Source organism: Choloepus didactylus, chromosome 6, assembly GCF_015220235.1.
Source record: "Choloepus didactylus isolate mChoDid1 chromosome 6, mChoDid1.pri, whole genome shotgun sequence".
Lineage (NCBI taxonomy): Eukaryota > Metazoa > Chordata > Mammalia > Pilosa > Megalonychidae > Choloepus > Choloepus didactylus.
The window spans coordinates 67750372-67765884 of record NC_051312.1 but is presented as its reverse complement, the minus strand read 5'-3'; the positions used below and the strand labels follow the sequence as shown (position 1 = coordinate 67765884).

Sequence of the window (15513 nt, the reverse complement as noted above, 5' to 3'; positions counted from 1 at the left end):
CAATCAACTGTCCACAGTACTGTCATATAGTTGTGCATTCATAACCACAATCAATTTTTGAACATTTTCCTTACTCCCAAGAAAATAACAATAAGAATAAAAATAAAAGTGAAAAAGAACACCGAAAGCATTCCATCCCCCCATCCCATCCTATTTTTCACTTTATTTTTGGTCCCTTTCTACTCATCTGTCTGTACACTGGATAAAGGGAGTGGAAGCCAGAAGGTTTTCACAATCACAGTCAAACTGTGTAAGCTACTTAGTTATATAATTGTTTTCAAGAATCAAGGCTACTGGGTTGCACTTCAACAGTTTCAGGTATTTCCTTCTAGCTATTCCAATATACTAAAAACTAAAAAGGGATATCTATATAGCATATAAGGGTGCCCTCCAGATTGACCTCTTGACTCTATTTGAAATCTCTCAGCCATTGAAATTTTATTTTGTTTCATTTTGCATCCCCCTTTTGGTCAAGAAGGCTTTCTCAATCCTGAGATGCTGGGTCCAGGCTCATCCCTGGGAGTCATGTCCCACGTTGCCAGGGAGACTTACACCCCCAGGAGCCATGTCCCACATAGGGGGAAGGGCAGTGAGTTCACCTGTGGAGTTGGCTTAGAGAGAGAGGCCCCACATGAGCAACGAAGAGGGTCTCTGGGGGTGACTCTCAGGCACAATCATAAGTAGGCTTTGCCTCTCCTTTGCAGTAACAAGCTTCATAAGGGCAAGCCCCAAGATCAAGGGCTTGCCCTACTAACTTGGTAGTCACCAATGTTTGTGAGAATATAAGGAATTCCCCAGGTTGGTAAATTTAATATTTCCACATTTCCCCCAGTCCCTCAAGGGGGCTCTGCAAGTACTTTTTTATTCTCTGCCCAAATTACTCTGGGATGTATCGGGGCTTCACGCTAACCTGTACAAACCAACCAGCTCTTACCCCCCATTCAAGGTTCCATGTAATTATGGTGTTTGAATAAACTGACCATGCAAGTTAAATTATATAGTGTGCTACAGAAAATATAGATTTTCCACCAAATAAACATCAATTTCTTTGGTCTCACATAGAAGTTAAAATTTTAAAACAAAGTCAGTATCAATCAGTTAGTCTGGTTTACCTTAGTCCTAACCAAGACCATTTCATTCATCTCTAACTGAATTCTGATCTCTTTTTCAGCTTCTTTAACATTTGCTGTATTCTCCATTGCCTTTTGTGAAGACTATCAATTACTCACTTTTTGTAGATATACGAATTCTCTGAATTTATTTAAGATGATGGTACAGTATGTGGAATTCTGGCTATAAACATGCTCTACCCATAGAGGGAGCCCGTTAATTTTTTAAGTCCTCTTCTAGAAAGCACTCTGCATCTGCAGGGGTCCCTGCTGGAGGCACACATTATACACATTGACTTGAATCATATGAGATGCCTTGATACTTCCAACTCAAAAGCTATTTTTGAAAATCATAATATACTCATTAAAATTACTGAATGCCATCATGTGTTTTCCTCAAAACTAAGTATTAATTTATGTTTTTAAATTTATATATATATATCTTTTTAAAAAACAATATATTTAAATAAAAATTTAAAACTATGTAAACAAAATTTTCTCAGGAAACAGTGCCTAGTTGTATATGGTATGCTGATAAACCTTACCAGTGGTTCACTTAGCACCATGCCTTTCAAGAAGATGCCCCTAAACCCCCTATGTTGGGTTACACCTTTATGTGTTTCCTCATCATGTATCATATTGGAAATTATGTGTGTATATCTATCTCCCCATTATACCCATTACTCCATGGAAAATACTGTCTTATTCCACTTTATATGCTTAGTTCAGGAACAAGCACTTCAAAGACATTCATCTGAACTGAACAACTTAATGACTAATTAATAAATCTAAGTACTGTAATCTTTAACTGTTTTCCTGCTGGTGCCCTTTTCACAAGCTGGAGAGTTGGCTCAGAGATCTCATGTATATTTTGGAGAGAACACTATCTACCCGGTTCTAAGAAGTGCTTCACCTGGTCTGGATTCTAGGCACATACTTCTTGGGTTAGTGGAATGTGTTATCCGTGAGGGTAAGCAGCTTGTGTTCACTTTGCACCCTGTACCATCTTCCAGAAATGACTTTATACCTAGTTCTGGACTGTGAGCCGTTGGAGGGCAGAAGCCATGATATTCAATGAAGATTTCCTGGGCTCAGAATTTAAGCCCCCCACAAAGTTGGCAGCTCAATCAGCTTTTGTAGTTTCCAGTTGGGGGCAGCACTGTGAGTTATTTCGTGCTACTAACAGGGCCAGGCACTAAAACAAGTTCTGAATTCCTAAGGAAAAATCACTCTGACCCATTCCAGGACCATCCTCAAATTACCCATCTGTGTGTGTTATTCACTGTGCCAGGAGCTTTCACCCCTTTTTAATTCTCACAATCTTTATTTTAATTTTAAAACTTAGCGTATATAGAGTGCAGTGATCAATGAATTTTTACGGTATACACCCCTGAAACTACAATCTAGATCAAGATACAGAACGTTTCCTGATCCCATTAGGTTCTCTTGTGCCCCTTCCCAGTGAACATCCCCCCATCTCCCAGAGGTAATCACTATTCTAACTTCTCTCACCATAGATGATTTTGTACGAAATTATTTTGGAGGAAGTGAAAAGTGGAATGATTTGGCCCACAGTCCCGAGGACCAGACCCAGGCTCGGTTCCCTCCGTACTAGGCATCCCGCTGGAGTACCAGGTGTTCCAAGAGCGACAGCGCCGCTCTCCTCGACCAGAATCAGTCCTACCCAACTGGTAGTTTTCCGTGTTGGTCCCTCAAATCCAGCAATGTCCGGAAGGCCCCCGGGCCCCACCAAAAGGCGCGCGGGGCCCTACGTAACCAGTACTCGAGAACGCCACAATGGCCGCCCGGCGGTCTCCAGCGCCGACCTCGTCCCATCCTCCCCACCTTTCCAGTGGACGCCCCTCCCGCGCGACCGGCAGCCGGGCGTGGCCCTGGGCGCGTCCCGCCAGGACGCTAGCAGCCGAGAGGGGCGCTCGGGAGCCCGGGATGTGGGACGCGCACACATTGGTGGAGCTTTCCCCCGCCGGCCAGCCGGCCTCAGGACCCACCTCCTGGTCCTCTCTCTGCGCCCCCATTGGCTGTTCACAACCCACCGGCGCTTGCTCCCGCCCCCCTCCCGCCCAGATGGAAAAAGGGTTGGGGGGTGGGAGGCCAAAGCGGGAGGAAGATGAGCGGTGCTCCCGGTAAGGAGGCGCGAGAGAGCCAATCAGGTCTAGACGTGGAAAAGAGGCTCCGCGCCAGCCAGTAACATCCCGAGGTCTGAGTCGGAGCTGGCTGACGCGCGTGAGGGCCGCAGCCAATGGGCGCCCCGCTGCCCGTCCGCTCTTCAGCTGCCGGTCCGGGGCGGTGAAAAAGCGAGTGAAGAGAGCGCGACCGCGGAGCCATCGCTGGACGTCCAGGGGAAAGCGAGGCCTGAGCCTCTGTGTTTAGGTGAGAGGCGGGGGCGCTGGCTGGAGAGGCCGGACTATAGGCGTCCCCTCGCCTGGCCTGGTCAGCGACTGCCGATGCGGCAGGCCGGGTCGAGGCGGGGGCGAAGACCCGCCGCCGGGCTCCCGCTCCTACCCCTGTTCTTCCAGCGTGGGGGAAGCTGGCTTCAGCCCGCTGGTCTCAGCGCCGCTTGTCCTGGCCGCCGCCCTCTGGAGACCCGGGACCACAAACGGGGACGTAGGGAACGGCCTGGTTTGCAGCCGCGGAGCCCGGGGGCGCCGCCTGGGGTGGGGAGGCCGCGTAGAGTTGGCGAAGGTGGGGCAGGTTAGTTAACGGAGGAGCGGCCTCGGTTGCTCGAGGGTGGGAGCAAAAAGAGGCTTGTGATGGGAGGATTCCGGGTCTATGGAGGAAGAAAGTGATGGGAAAAGGGTGATGCTCAGGAAAGGGTCCCCAGAGAGAAGGTGCGGAGCCGGGGGGTATGGTTGGCCCTTGGAAATAGAAATTGATGGGGGATAGGGGGAATTCAGCTGGGTGAGCGTGAAGGAAGGACAGGCTTGGGTTTTGAAGGTTAAAGACTCTGGGCAAATTGGGACATGTGGTTCTGGAGTAAGAGGCACCCAGTGAAACCGTAAGGTGACTGAAAGGAGAAGGTTTTGGGTGAAGTGTGACGGAGGTTGTTTGACTAGGAGGCGTTAGTTGGCCAGGAGAGGGTATACAAGAAGCAAATGAGATAGATTTGTGTGGCAGCGGAAGGGTGTGGATCTTTTGTGAGCAGGTGAGCAAGTACAACTGACCGTTTTGGAAGATGCAGAGGCAGGAGAGCCAGATTTCTCCGGTCGGGGTCAGTCAGCCAGGTTCATAGGTTTATTGACTATTCATCGAGGGCCAAACTAGCAGGCTTAACTCTCACTGCTGAGGCTGATCGCCTCCCGCCCCCGCCCACCCCCGTCCTTCTAATTGTTTTGCCTCAGCGGCAAACTAACCCTCTCAGAAGTAATGACATAAGCATTGTTTGCTTGTGATTGGATGACAGTGAGGAATTCCTTAATTTTTTAATTAAAAAAAAGGAATGTATTGGGTTTTCAGAAAATCTTCCCTGTAAGGGATTTTCTTACTTATCTTGTTGGGCTTTTGTAATATATGCATAAAATGATGCAAGACCTCTTAGAGTAGCACAAGTGAGAATTAACATGTAGGTACATTCTGTTATTCTGTAGGATCAACTATTTTGATGTAGTGGAATTTGACTATGTATCATACATGCATGGTTGGAAAAATTCTCACAGTTCCAAGGATAGTCTGATAGCTAAATATTTAGCATTGAAGTTGTTTTTACTTAGAGCAAAGAAAGAGGTGATATGTGTGTATCACTGCTTTGCCTGTTTTAAGCTTTTGGAATTTTTATTTGTGGGATGTGGGTGGAGGTTAGAGGCAGAGAAGAGATAGTGGGAAAGAAAGTGGCCCACTGCCATGTTTCTGGTCGATTTAAATGGGAGGAGGTGATGGACATTGGAGTATAATTTGTTTAAGGATAGGATGAGAGGATTGCGAACAGTTAAGCACTTTTTGATGAATGTAAACTAGCATAGTTTCAAGGACAGCAAAAAAGGGAGTTTGTTGTATAAGATGTTTTTTTATAACCCGATCAGAAAGCATTATGTCTAATGGGCCATTCTTTAGGATGTAGAAATAATTTTGTAGAAATAATTTCTTGGTCGTGCTATTCACTGTGATCATGTTTTACTCTTACCATAACCAGAACTAAGTGCTGAGGTGCTGAGGCAACTCAGAGCAGGGAAGTAATTCAAGTGGGGGGGAGTTAATCAGGGAAGGTTTTAATCTAGGAGTTGGGGCACAGCATATTGGAAGACAAGAGAATGCTATTCCTGTGTTTTGGCCAGGGTATAAGAAACTGGACAGGAATAACAAACTAAAAATGTTTTTTTTTAAAGGATGATTGAAGATTTGAGTGAAGGTAAATTAGGGGTATGGAAGTCAACTAAGTCTTTTTTTAGCTTAATTGATAAATTATAGTCCTGTGTGGTGGCTAGTAGAGAAAAATCTGAACAGTTGATCATGGAATGAAGATAGGTAGTAAAGGAAAGATCACAAAAATATATTTTTTAATAGTTTTGATAAGAGAGTGTAGTGAATGTAAGTTGGGTTATTGAGGGATAGATTTGGTAGTCAACTGTACATAGTAATCGGAAACATTTTTTGAGTCCTGTACTAGATTATGTTGATAATGATAGCAAAATTTATTGGGTGCTGCTTTGTGCTAGACACTGTTTTGACCTTTCCAAGCATCATCTGATTTTAATTATCCCTGCCTTTTAGATGAAGGAACTGAGACACAGAAAGATTTAATTTGCCTGAAGTCACACGGCTAAGTGGCAGGGTCAAGATTGATTAAGTCAGTCATGTTTATTGAGCATCTCGATGCTATGGACTAGGTTAAGTGCTGGGGATTCAAAGTTGACAGTAAAATCCAAAGGTCAGTTCTGAGCCATATTTTTTTTTAGAGATCATCAGGAGTTCATGGAAGAGGAGCAGTGAAGAAAGAGAAGAAAATTAGCTGGAGAGATTTTTGTGGACACTGTGGAATAATATTGCTAGAAAAACCAAGGATAGAAAGTGTTTTATGAAAGAAGAAATGGTCAGCAGCCAAGTATGTAGCTGGGAGACTCACAAGAACAAAGATTGAGAAGAAACCATTGAGTTAAGTAGGGAAAAAAGTAATGTGAATTTAGTTTCAAGAAAGCTGTAATGAATATATTAAGATATGAGCCAGTAGTTAATCATGTTTAGTAGAAAGTACTCTCTACAAAGTTCAGTATTTGGTATGATTTCAATTATGGTCAAATTCATAGGAAAGATGTTGGTGTGTCTTTAGCTGGTGAGATTGTGGGTAGTTTAAAAATGCTTGTAGTTTTTCTACTTTCCTAATTTTCTAAACTGAGCAGGTATTATTTTTATAATTTTGGGGAAAACCATTGAACTGAAATGCGTTAATAGTGAGGGAATATGTGAGTGGGCTAGTCTGAACTGTGTCTGGGGTGTTCCATACAAGCCACTTTGGTAGCATGGTCCCATCTTGGAAATGACTGGGCTGTTACTGGTGGAAACAAACTGAAACTGATTGCATTTGCTTAATCTTGAGGGATCAAATTGCTAAAGCACCCTGGGTTATAAAGATATGATCTTGGACTGATGAACATTTGTTTTCTTAGGGTTTAATAGGTGAATTTAAGGTTAAAAAAAAAAAAAAAAACCCTCATAGAATTGAGTCATATTAACTGTTTCTTTTGGCTTTATACCCTTCCCTTTTCCCATATATTGATTATGTAGTTCCTCGCTTTGGTGGGTTTGTAATGGGCTTAATTATTTGATACAGTCTTGGTTCATTAAGACAATATGCTGAATTCATGTATTTAACTTAAATGTTTATAAATTCGTCAGTTTTCTGATCCCAATTTGAAGAGGAAAACAGACGAATTTTAAGAATATAAGGTTCTCTTGTCAAATAATTATTGCCAATCAGACTAGTAGAATTTGCCCTAGGATCAATATAGATTTATTCTAGTCTGCTAAATGAAGAGGGAGGAATCTTGTAAATCATGAATGGACCTAGTTTGTAGTTTAGTTTCATGTGGCCCATAGGTACTATGGAAGGAAAGTTAATGTTAATGGATTCTTATTTTATCCAGGCACTGCTCTATTTTAACTACATATCATTTTTAGTTCTCACACAACTTTCTAAAATGGATATCCCATTTGACAGATGAGGAGAATGCATTTGAGAAGTTAGTAACTTTCCAAAGGTTGGAGAGTTAGTAAGTGGCAGACCTGAGATTAAACCTTGCTTTGTCTAACCCCAAAACTCATGCTTATGAGGTAAATAGCAAGAAGGGCTTGTTTGTATTAATACCTACAATTGAAAAATAATGCTTCGTAAACTTACTATTTAGTAACTATTTGTTACCTTAGAAAATAGGACTCTTGTTATGTGTGTTTGTGGACTTTATGGCTCTAAATAAATAATAGTAATTTTTGTGTCTTAATGGGACTTTATATTACATTTTCTTGCTTTAGAGATGTATGTTTTCACATTTTACTATTTTTTTGAAATGAAGATGTATTTTATAGTGTCTACTTCAAAATATTTATGAAATGGATGTTATGTCTTAAAGTCAGCTGTGTCTCAGAATTGAGGAAGTATGGTATATATATATGGTCTTCATGCTTAAACGTCTTATCAATTTGTTGTGTGCGTTTTCTTCCCAGCCTTTTCTCCACCCCCCTCTCCCTTACCTATCCTATTACTTTCTTTTTTAGTATGGTATAATATAGAATTGAAGTATATATTAATAAAATAGCTCATCCTCTTTAATTAATGAATATTATGGTGTAGAAAAAAAGTGTTATGTAAAAAATTCACATTGAACTGTGAGTCAGCAGATTTGAGTTTTAATTTTGGTTTTGTTACAACTTGATGTGTAACTTTAGGCAAGTCACTTCCCCTCTCTGGGCTTTAATTTCCTCATCTGTAAAATGGAGAGGGGAGGGGAACTCTTTCTAGCTTGAACATAGCTATATGCCCTCTTCTTAATTAAAAAAAAACAGATGCCTTAGAGCCCTTTCTTTAAATCTGTATTTATTGCTTTTTACTATTCTTTTTCTTCATCTCCGTGCCCTCCGTACCCTTTTTGCTGATACTTGAGGGTACTGCCAGATTTTTAATTTATTTGAGAGAATGAATTATTTTGCTATGCTACCTTTAGCAAGATAGGAGATCTTAGAGAGTAGGTAACCAATAAATTGTTGTTCAATGAATGATGTATATTTTATCTAAATTAACAACAAAGAAATCCTTAAAGTATCATCAACAGGCTTTGACGTTTCATTGAAAGGTAGATCTTCCTAAAGAATAAAATATGGTTAGTAAAGTTAAAGTAAATTCATCTGCTCTGTACTGGGCAGATATACAAAGAAGAAAGCTCATGGCCCCGATTTTAAGAAGCTCTCTGGTCTAGGGGTGGCAGACTTCTTTAAACTTTGTATTGTAGAAAATTGCCAACATAAAATTACAGTAACATTGCATTACCAGCTTTAACAGTTACCAACTTGTGGTCAGTCTTGCTTCATCTGTACGTCTACCTACTTTTCTCTCTTTTATTCGAAGCAGATTCCTAGACATCTCTACCAGTTATTACCATACAGCAATAGTCATGTTAATCTAAGTGAGGTGGAAATTTGTTCATATAAATATATTTTCAGATGTGTGCATTATACTGTGATGGGTAAGAGAAATCCAGTCAAACAAGCTACTGTAGGGCGGGGATAATGTAATTGGGAGACTACACGTGTGAAACAGAATGTAGTAACATGGGCCCATTTGTCAAGATCGGTGATAAGAGAGAGTGGAACCAACATTATTTCTCAGTGAAACAAGGATTTAGACATGTAGAGACAGGAAGAAAAACATTTAGCGGGTGAGGTGAGGGTGATCACATGGAAAGCATGCAGTCAGAAAATACTAACTTTGGCTTCATAGGATAAGTTCTATCTAAATCCGCATTTGTCTATATCTTTTAGATCCCTACAAGATATTATTGACATGGCGTAGATCTTTTATCAATACTTTAAAAAAGCCAATTCCTGTATTACAAATTAGAACACACTACTTTCTGACTATATTACTGTCCATGGTGAATTATTCAGCACAGTTAAAAAGCTTTCCAAAGGTATTATGGATCCATTCTGTCTAGAATGTGTGAGTGTGTATTTAACTATTTGACAGTTTTAAGATTACTTTGTAATACTTAGTTTAGATCATTCTTGTCTTTTATGGGATTCTTGCCAGAAATGTCATGATGGTCACATGAGAAATCCTTGAATTTAAGGAATTCTTATCATTATATCGTATTTTGAAGCATTCTGACTCAGAATAAAATCTTAGAGTATATTCCATAATACAGAGATTCTTAGCCAAAGGTCACATACCTCTCTGAACATCTCAAGCTTTATGCTGTCTCTTCAGAAAAAATGCACACATCTAATTTATCATATAACTTCAGGGTGTTATTTAGACCACCATCAGCTTACTCAAACATCCTTGGTGGTGGTGATGGGGAGATGTCTATGGATCCTGGTTTAATAACCCATTATCTAGAGACTCCAGCTTTGCCTGCCAGAGGCCCCCAAGGTAAAGGACGACTGCCTGATACCCTGAACATTTGAGGGGCTGACCTGGAGGGAGCAGCCCACCCCGCCTGGGGGTCTGGAGAGAAAAAGAAGGCGCTGAACGACCCTGAAGCTTCTTCTTCTGTGCTCCCTTGCAGCGATCCCTTTGGGGCCAGTTCATTATGAGGATTAGTGAGGTGATGCTCACAAACTGCCAACCAAGGGATGAAGAAACCCAGGCAGGGGGAGTAGCTGCCCTGGCCTCGGGGAGTGGCTCGCCAATGACTGACCTGGGACCCCTCTGGGCAGTCATGGGTGCACAGGCTCGCCTTCTGGCTGAGTCGCTCCGACATTGACTTGGTTGGTTGACTGAAATATCGACCCCTCATTGGCCTGCATTCAGTTCCAGAAGGATGCCAGAACTTTCCTGACATAGTTTGGAGGAGGAATCCAAAGGAGGTGGTTTAACTTGCATGACCTGCATTCTCAGCTCCCACCACCGCCCCCCAGGACCCCAAGTGGACCCCAGGTGGACTCCCAGCGGACCTTGAGCTGACTCAAAGTCAGCACTCTCCAGTCACCGAGGCTTTGAGAAATTCTTCAGTGCGGCAGTACCATTATCCTGGAAGAGAGTGTAGACTGGGGTGTGGGGGCCAGGCTCCATAGAAAAGGGGTCCCTGATCTCTGAGAGTTGATGGCACCCCAATCTACAGACAAGGTGGGCGGACTGGTTACAGACACAGGGATGGAATTGTTTCCAGAAGGTTCTGCCTGCAGGAATCTTTGATGGAGGTGACTTGATCCTGGCATCCTTAGAAATGAAGTAACAGTCTAAAGTATTACTTGACTTACATCATGGGAAAACTCAAAGTTTCTCCAGCCAAGGCAGAGACTTCGCTGGAGTTGCCACAGTATAGAAACTCAGCTGCTCCCCAAGTCTAGGCTGAAGCCATTTCATGGACCCCAAGTCCCTTGAATGAAGTAGAGGCGCCCTGGGGAAGGATGCTATCTTAGTTCCTAGAACTGCTGTATCAAAGCACTACAAATGGGGGCTCCAAACTACAGAAACTACTCACAGTCCTGGAGCCCTGAAGTCTGACATCAAGGTGTTAGCAGGTTCCCTCCAAAGTTCTAGGGAAGAATCTTCCTGGCTTCTTCCAGTTTCTGGTGGTGCCGGCATCCTCTGGCATTCCTTGGCTTGTGGCTGCATCACTCCAGTCCCCGCCTCCATCTTCACATAGGCTTTTCCCCTAAGTCTCTCTCTGTGTCCAAATCTCCCTCTACTTTCTGCGATAAGGACACCAGTCATATGGGATTAAGGGCCCCCCTTTTCCAGAATGACCTCATCTTACTTTGATCACATCTGCAAAGACCCTGTTTCCAAATAAGGTCATGTTCACTGGTACTAGGGATTAGGAGTCCAACTTTTTTTTTTTCTAGGCGGGGGAGGGTAGTGCACAATTCACCCACGACGGACGGCAAAACACACCAACACTGTGTGCTGTAAATCTTAATTACTCAATCCAAAGGGTTAAGACTCTGAGTTCACTTCAACACTTGCAAGCTGGTGAGGATAAGTATATTGAAAAGTCACCACTACCTGAAAGCCCCCCAAGTGGGCCCAGCAGCTGGCACAACTTCAGCATCTCAAAAAGAATGCTCAACTTTTGCTACACATGCTTAAAAATGCCAAGAGTATGCTGGCTTTAGGGTGGCAGCGGACTCTGGTCATTTCACTCATGCACATTTAGCAAGCTCCCAAGATGTGCCTCCAAAATACAGAGCCTGTGGCCAGATCAGTCCACACATGCCCTCCCCCCTGCCATACTGAGGTCGTCCTCACCAAAACCAAAAAAAAAAAGGGGGGGGGGTTGCTGTTTTCTGGCCAAATGAAACTGAGGAAGCAAAGCAAATGTTATAGAATAAATATAGCATAAGATGTATGCAAATAAGGTAAAATTAAAAAAAAAATTAAGTGTCAAAAAAAAAAAAACCTGTTATCTAATGCGTAGGCAGAAAGCCCAATGCTACAATGCAACTCAGTTATATTTGTTTGTACTGCTTACCTTTTATGAACAAGTGTTTTTAATTTTTAGGAATGATAAAAAGGTAAAGCTTATTATACAAATGCCTAATTAAAAAACAGACCATTTCTTATTTGGATTCTCTGAGAAAAACAAACTATAATTGGTTTACTAAAGATGTAGGAATAATAGTTTTACTAAAGATTTTGGAGTAGTTTTATGATACTATATGTAATTGCTGCTCTCCAATATGAATTAACAGGAAGTGGAATTCATGACTTAAGAATGAATAAATGCATAAATACCATTTCTTCAGAGGTAGAAGAAGAAATTTCTTTGACCTACCTAAGCCTTAGGTAGTTAAGATCTGTGGAGGAAGGATCTTTTAAAGTATTTTGAGGTTCATGTCTGTGTTGAAATAACTTGTAGAAGTACCACCGGGGCTTGGAAAGGCATATTTGGATCTCAGTGGAGCCCTGAGATTATTAGCACTCATCATCCACTTAGTTTGAAGGGTGATTCTATATGAGTTTCTTAGAAATATGTCATTTAAAAACTTTATGGATTTCACTTAAAAATGGTTATTGGCATAAGCAGAAGCACCAGGAAATAGGAAAATTATCTGTTAGTAATGGGACACTTGACTCTGCAGAGCAGTACATTGACTGTTTGAAGATCAGTAAATATTAGGTGTATTGCTTAAAATGATAACCCTTGTGACCTTTTGGAGTTAATAATTCTCTGAGTATCTAATATACTACTAAGAAATACCTTATAGACTTTGAGAGCCGGAAGAGGGTTTAACAAATAATCAATGATCTAGCCTCCTCTTCAATGAATTTTTTTTTTTTTATTAATTCAGTTTTATTGAAATATATTCACAAACCATACAGTCATCCATGGTATACAATCAACTGTTCACAGTATGATCATATAGTTATGCGTTCATCACCACAATCTATTTCTGAACATTTTCCTTACATCACAAAGAATCAGAATAAGAATAAAAAATAAAAGTGAAAAGAGAATACCCAAACCATCCCCCCATCCCACCCTATTTGTCATTTAGTTTTTACTCCCATTTTTCTACTGATTTTCTTTCAATTTTTTAACTTTGTTTATCAAAAAATTAAAAACAAACAGGCAAACAACAACCAAAAAAACCCCACAACATTTCAAACAAAGCAATGGATTAAGGAAAACAAATAACCTAAAATAACTACTTTGCTTCCAATATGTTCCTACCATACCCCAAGAAAATTAATAAACCATGTCCAAACAGAGGAATAAGAAAAACAAATAATCTAAAATAACTACATTGCTTCCAACATGTTCCTACCATACCCCAAGAAAATTAACAACCTCTAAGAAAACAAAGGAATAAGAGAAAAAAAAAAAAAACCTAAAATAACTCTATTACTTCCAACATGATCTTACTATATCCAAGAAAGTTTACAAACCATAATCATTCCTGAGCATTCCCATAACCTTGAGATTACCCTCCATAGTTTATCTGTTCTTATTAGATTATCATTCCCCCTCCACTAATTGGTATCTCTAGGTCCCCTACATTCTACAGTATAAAACACTGTACATTTTTCACAGAATTCACATTAGTGGTAACATACAATATCTCTCTTTTTGTGCCTGGCTTATTTTGCTCAGCATTATGTCTTTTTTTTTTTTTTTTTTTTTTTTTTTTTAAATCTTCATTTTATTGAGATATATTCATATACCACGCAGTCATACAAAACAAATCGTACTTTCGATTGTTCACAGTACCATTACATAGTTGTACATTCATCACCCAAATCAATCCCTGACACCTTCATTAGCACACACACAAGAATAACAAGAATAATAATTAGAGTGAAAAAGAGCAATTGAAGTAAAAAAGAACACTGGATACCTTTGTCCGCCTGTTTCCTTCCCCTATTTTTCTACTCATCCATCCATAAACTAGACAAAGTGGAGTGTGGTCCTTATGGCTTTCCCAATCCCCTTGTCACCCCTCATAAGCTACATTTTTATACAACTGTCTTCAAGATTCATGGGTTCTGGGTTGTAGTTTGATAGTTTCAGGTATCCACCACCAGCTACTCCAATTCTTTAGAACCTAAAAAGGGTTGTCTAAAGTGTGCGTAAGAGTGCCCACCAGAGTGACCTCTCGGCTCCTTTTGGATTCTCTCTGCCACTGAAGCTTATTTCATTTCCTTTCACATCCCCCTTTTGGTCAAGAAGATGTTCTCCGTCCCACGATGCCAGGTCTACATTCCTCCCCGGGAGTCATATTCCACGTTGCCAGGGAGATTCACTCCCCTGGGTGTCTGATCCCACGTAGGGGGGAGGGCAGTGATTTCACCTTTCAAGTTGGCTTAGCTAGAGAGACAGGGCCACATCTGAGCAACAAAGAGGCATTCGGGAGGAGGCTCTTAGGCACAACCATAGGGAGGCCTAGCCTCTCCTTTGCAGCAACCGTCTTCCCAAGGGTAAAACCTGTGGTAGAGGGCTCAACCCATCAAACCACCAGTCCCCTATGTCTGTGGTCATGTTAGCATCCATGGAGGTGGGGTAGGCGAATACCCCTGCATTCTCCACAGGCTCCTCAAGGGGGCACTACATCTTTTTTTTTTTTCCTTGTTTTTTCTTTTTTTTTTTAACTTTCCCTTTTTTAAATCAACTGTATGAAAAAAAAAGTTAAAAAGAAAACAAACATACAATAAAAGAACATTTCAAAGGGACCATAACAAGGGAGTAAGAAAAAGACAACTAACCTAAGATAACTGCTTAACTTCCAGCATGTTCCTACTTTACCCCAAGAAAGTTACCTAATATAGCACCATTTCTGTGAACTTGTTCCTACTATATCCATCAGAAATTAACAGACCGTAGTCATTCCTGGGCATCCCCAGAACGTTAAATAGCTTATCTGTTCTTCTTGGATTATTGTTCCCCCTTCCTTAATTGCTCTCTATTGCTAGTTCCCCTACATTCTACATTATAAGCCATTTGTTTTACATTTTTCAAAGTTCACATTAGTGGTAGCATATAATATTTCTCTTTTTGTGCCTGGCTTATTTTGCTTAGCATTATGTCTTCAAGGTTCATCCATGTTGTCATATGTTTCACGAGATCGTTCCTTCTTACTGCCGCGTGGTATTCCATCGTGTGTATATACCACATTTTATTTATCCACTCATCTGTTGAAGGACATTTGGGTTGTTTCCATCTCTTGGCAATTGTGAATAATGCTGCTATGAACATTGGTGTGCAGATATCTGTTCGTGTCACTGCTTTCCGATTTTCCGGGTATATACCGAGAAGTGCAATCGCTGGATCGAATGGTAACTCTATATCTAGTTTTCTAAGGAACTGCCAGACTGACTTCCAGAGTGGCTGAACCATTATACAGTCCCACCAACAGTGAATAAGAGTTCCAATTTCTCCACATCCCCTCCAGCATTTGTAGTTTCCTGTTTGTTTCATGGCAGCCATTCTAATCGGTGTTAGATGGTATCTCATTGTGGTCTTAATTTGCATCTCTCTAATAGCTAGTGAAGCTGAACATTTTTTCATGTGTTTCTTGGCCATTTGTATTTCCTCTTCAGAGAACTGTCTTTTCATATCTTTTGCCCATTTTATAATTGGGTCAACTGTACTATTGTCATTGAGTTGTAGGATTTCTTTATATATGCAAGATATCAGTCTTTTGTCAGATACATGGTTTCCAAAAATTTTTTCCCATTGAGTTGGCTGCCTCTTTACCTTTTTGAGAAATTCCTTTGAGGTGCAGAAACTTCTAAGCTTGA

The 15513-nt window shown here is 41.1% G+C and overlaps 1 protein-coding gene and 1 pseudogene across 1 annotated transcript in view; both read left to right on the top strand.

Moving 5' to 3' along the window:
* LOC119536963 overlaps positions 1-2724 on the top strand; it is a 56635-nt pseudogene extending 53911 nt beyond the window's left edge.
* A 655-nt stretch (positions 2725-3379) lies between these two features.
* FAR1 (fatty acyl-CoA reductase 1) overlaps positions 3380-15513 on the top strand; it is a 108826-nt gene continuing 96692 nt past the window's right edge. Inside the window, exon 1 of the mRNA XM_037839890.1 lies at positions 3380-3500. The gene's annotated coding sequence lies outside the window, so the exon portion shown is untranslated. The remainder of the gene's footprint in view (positions 3501-15513) is intronic.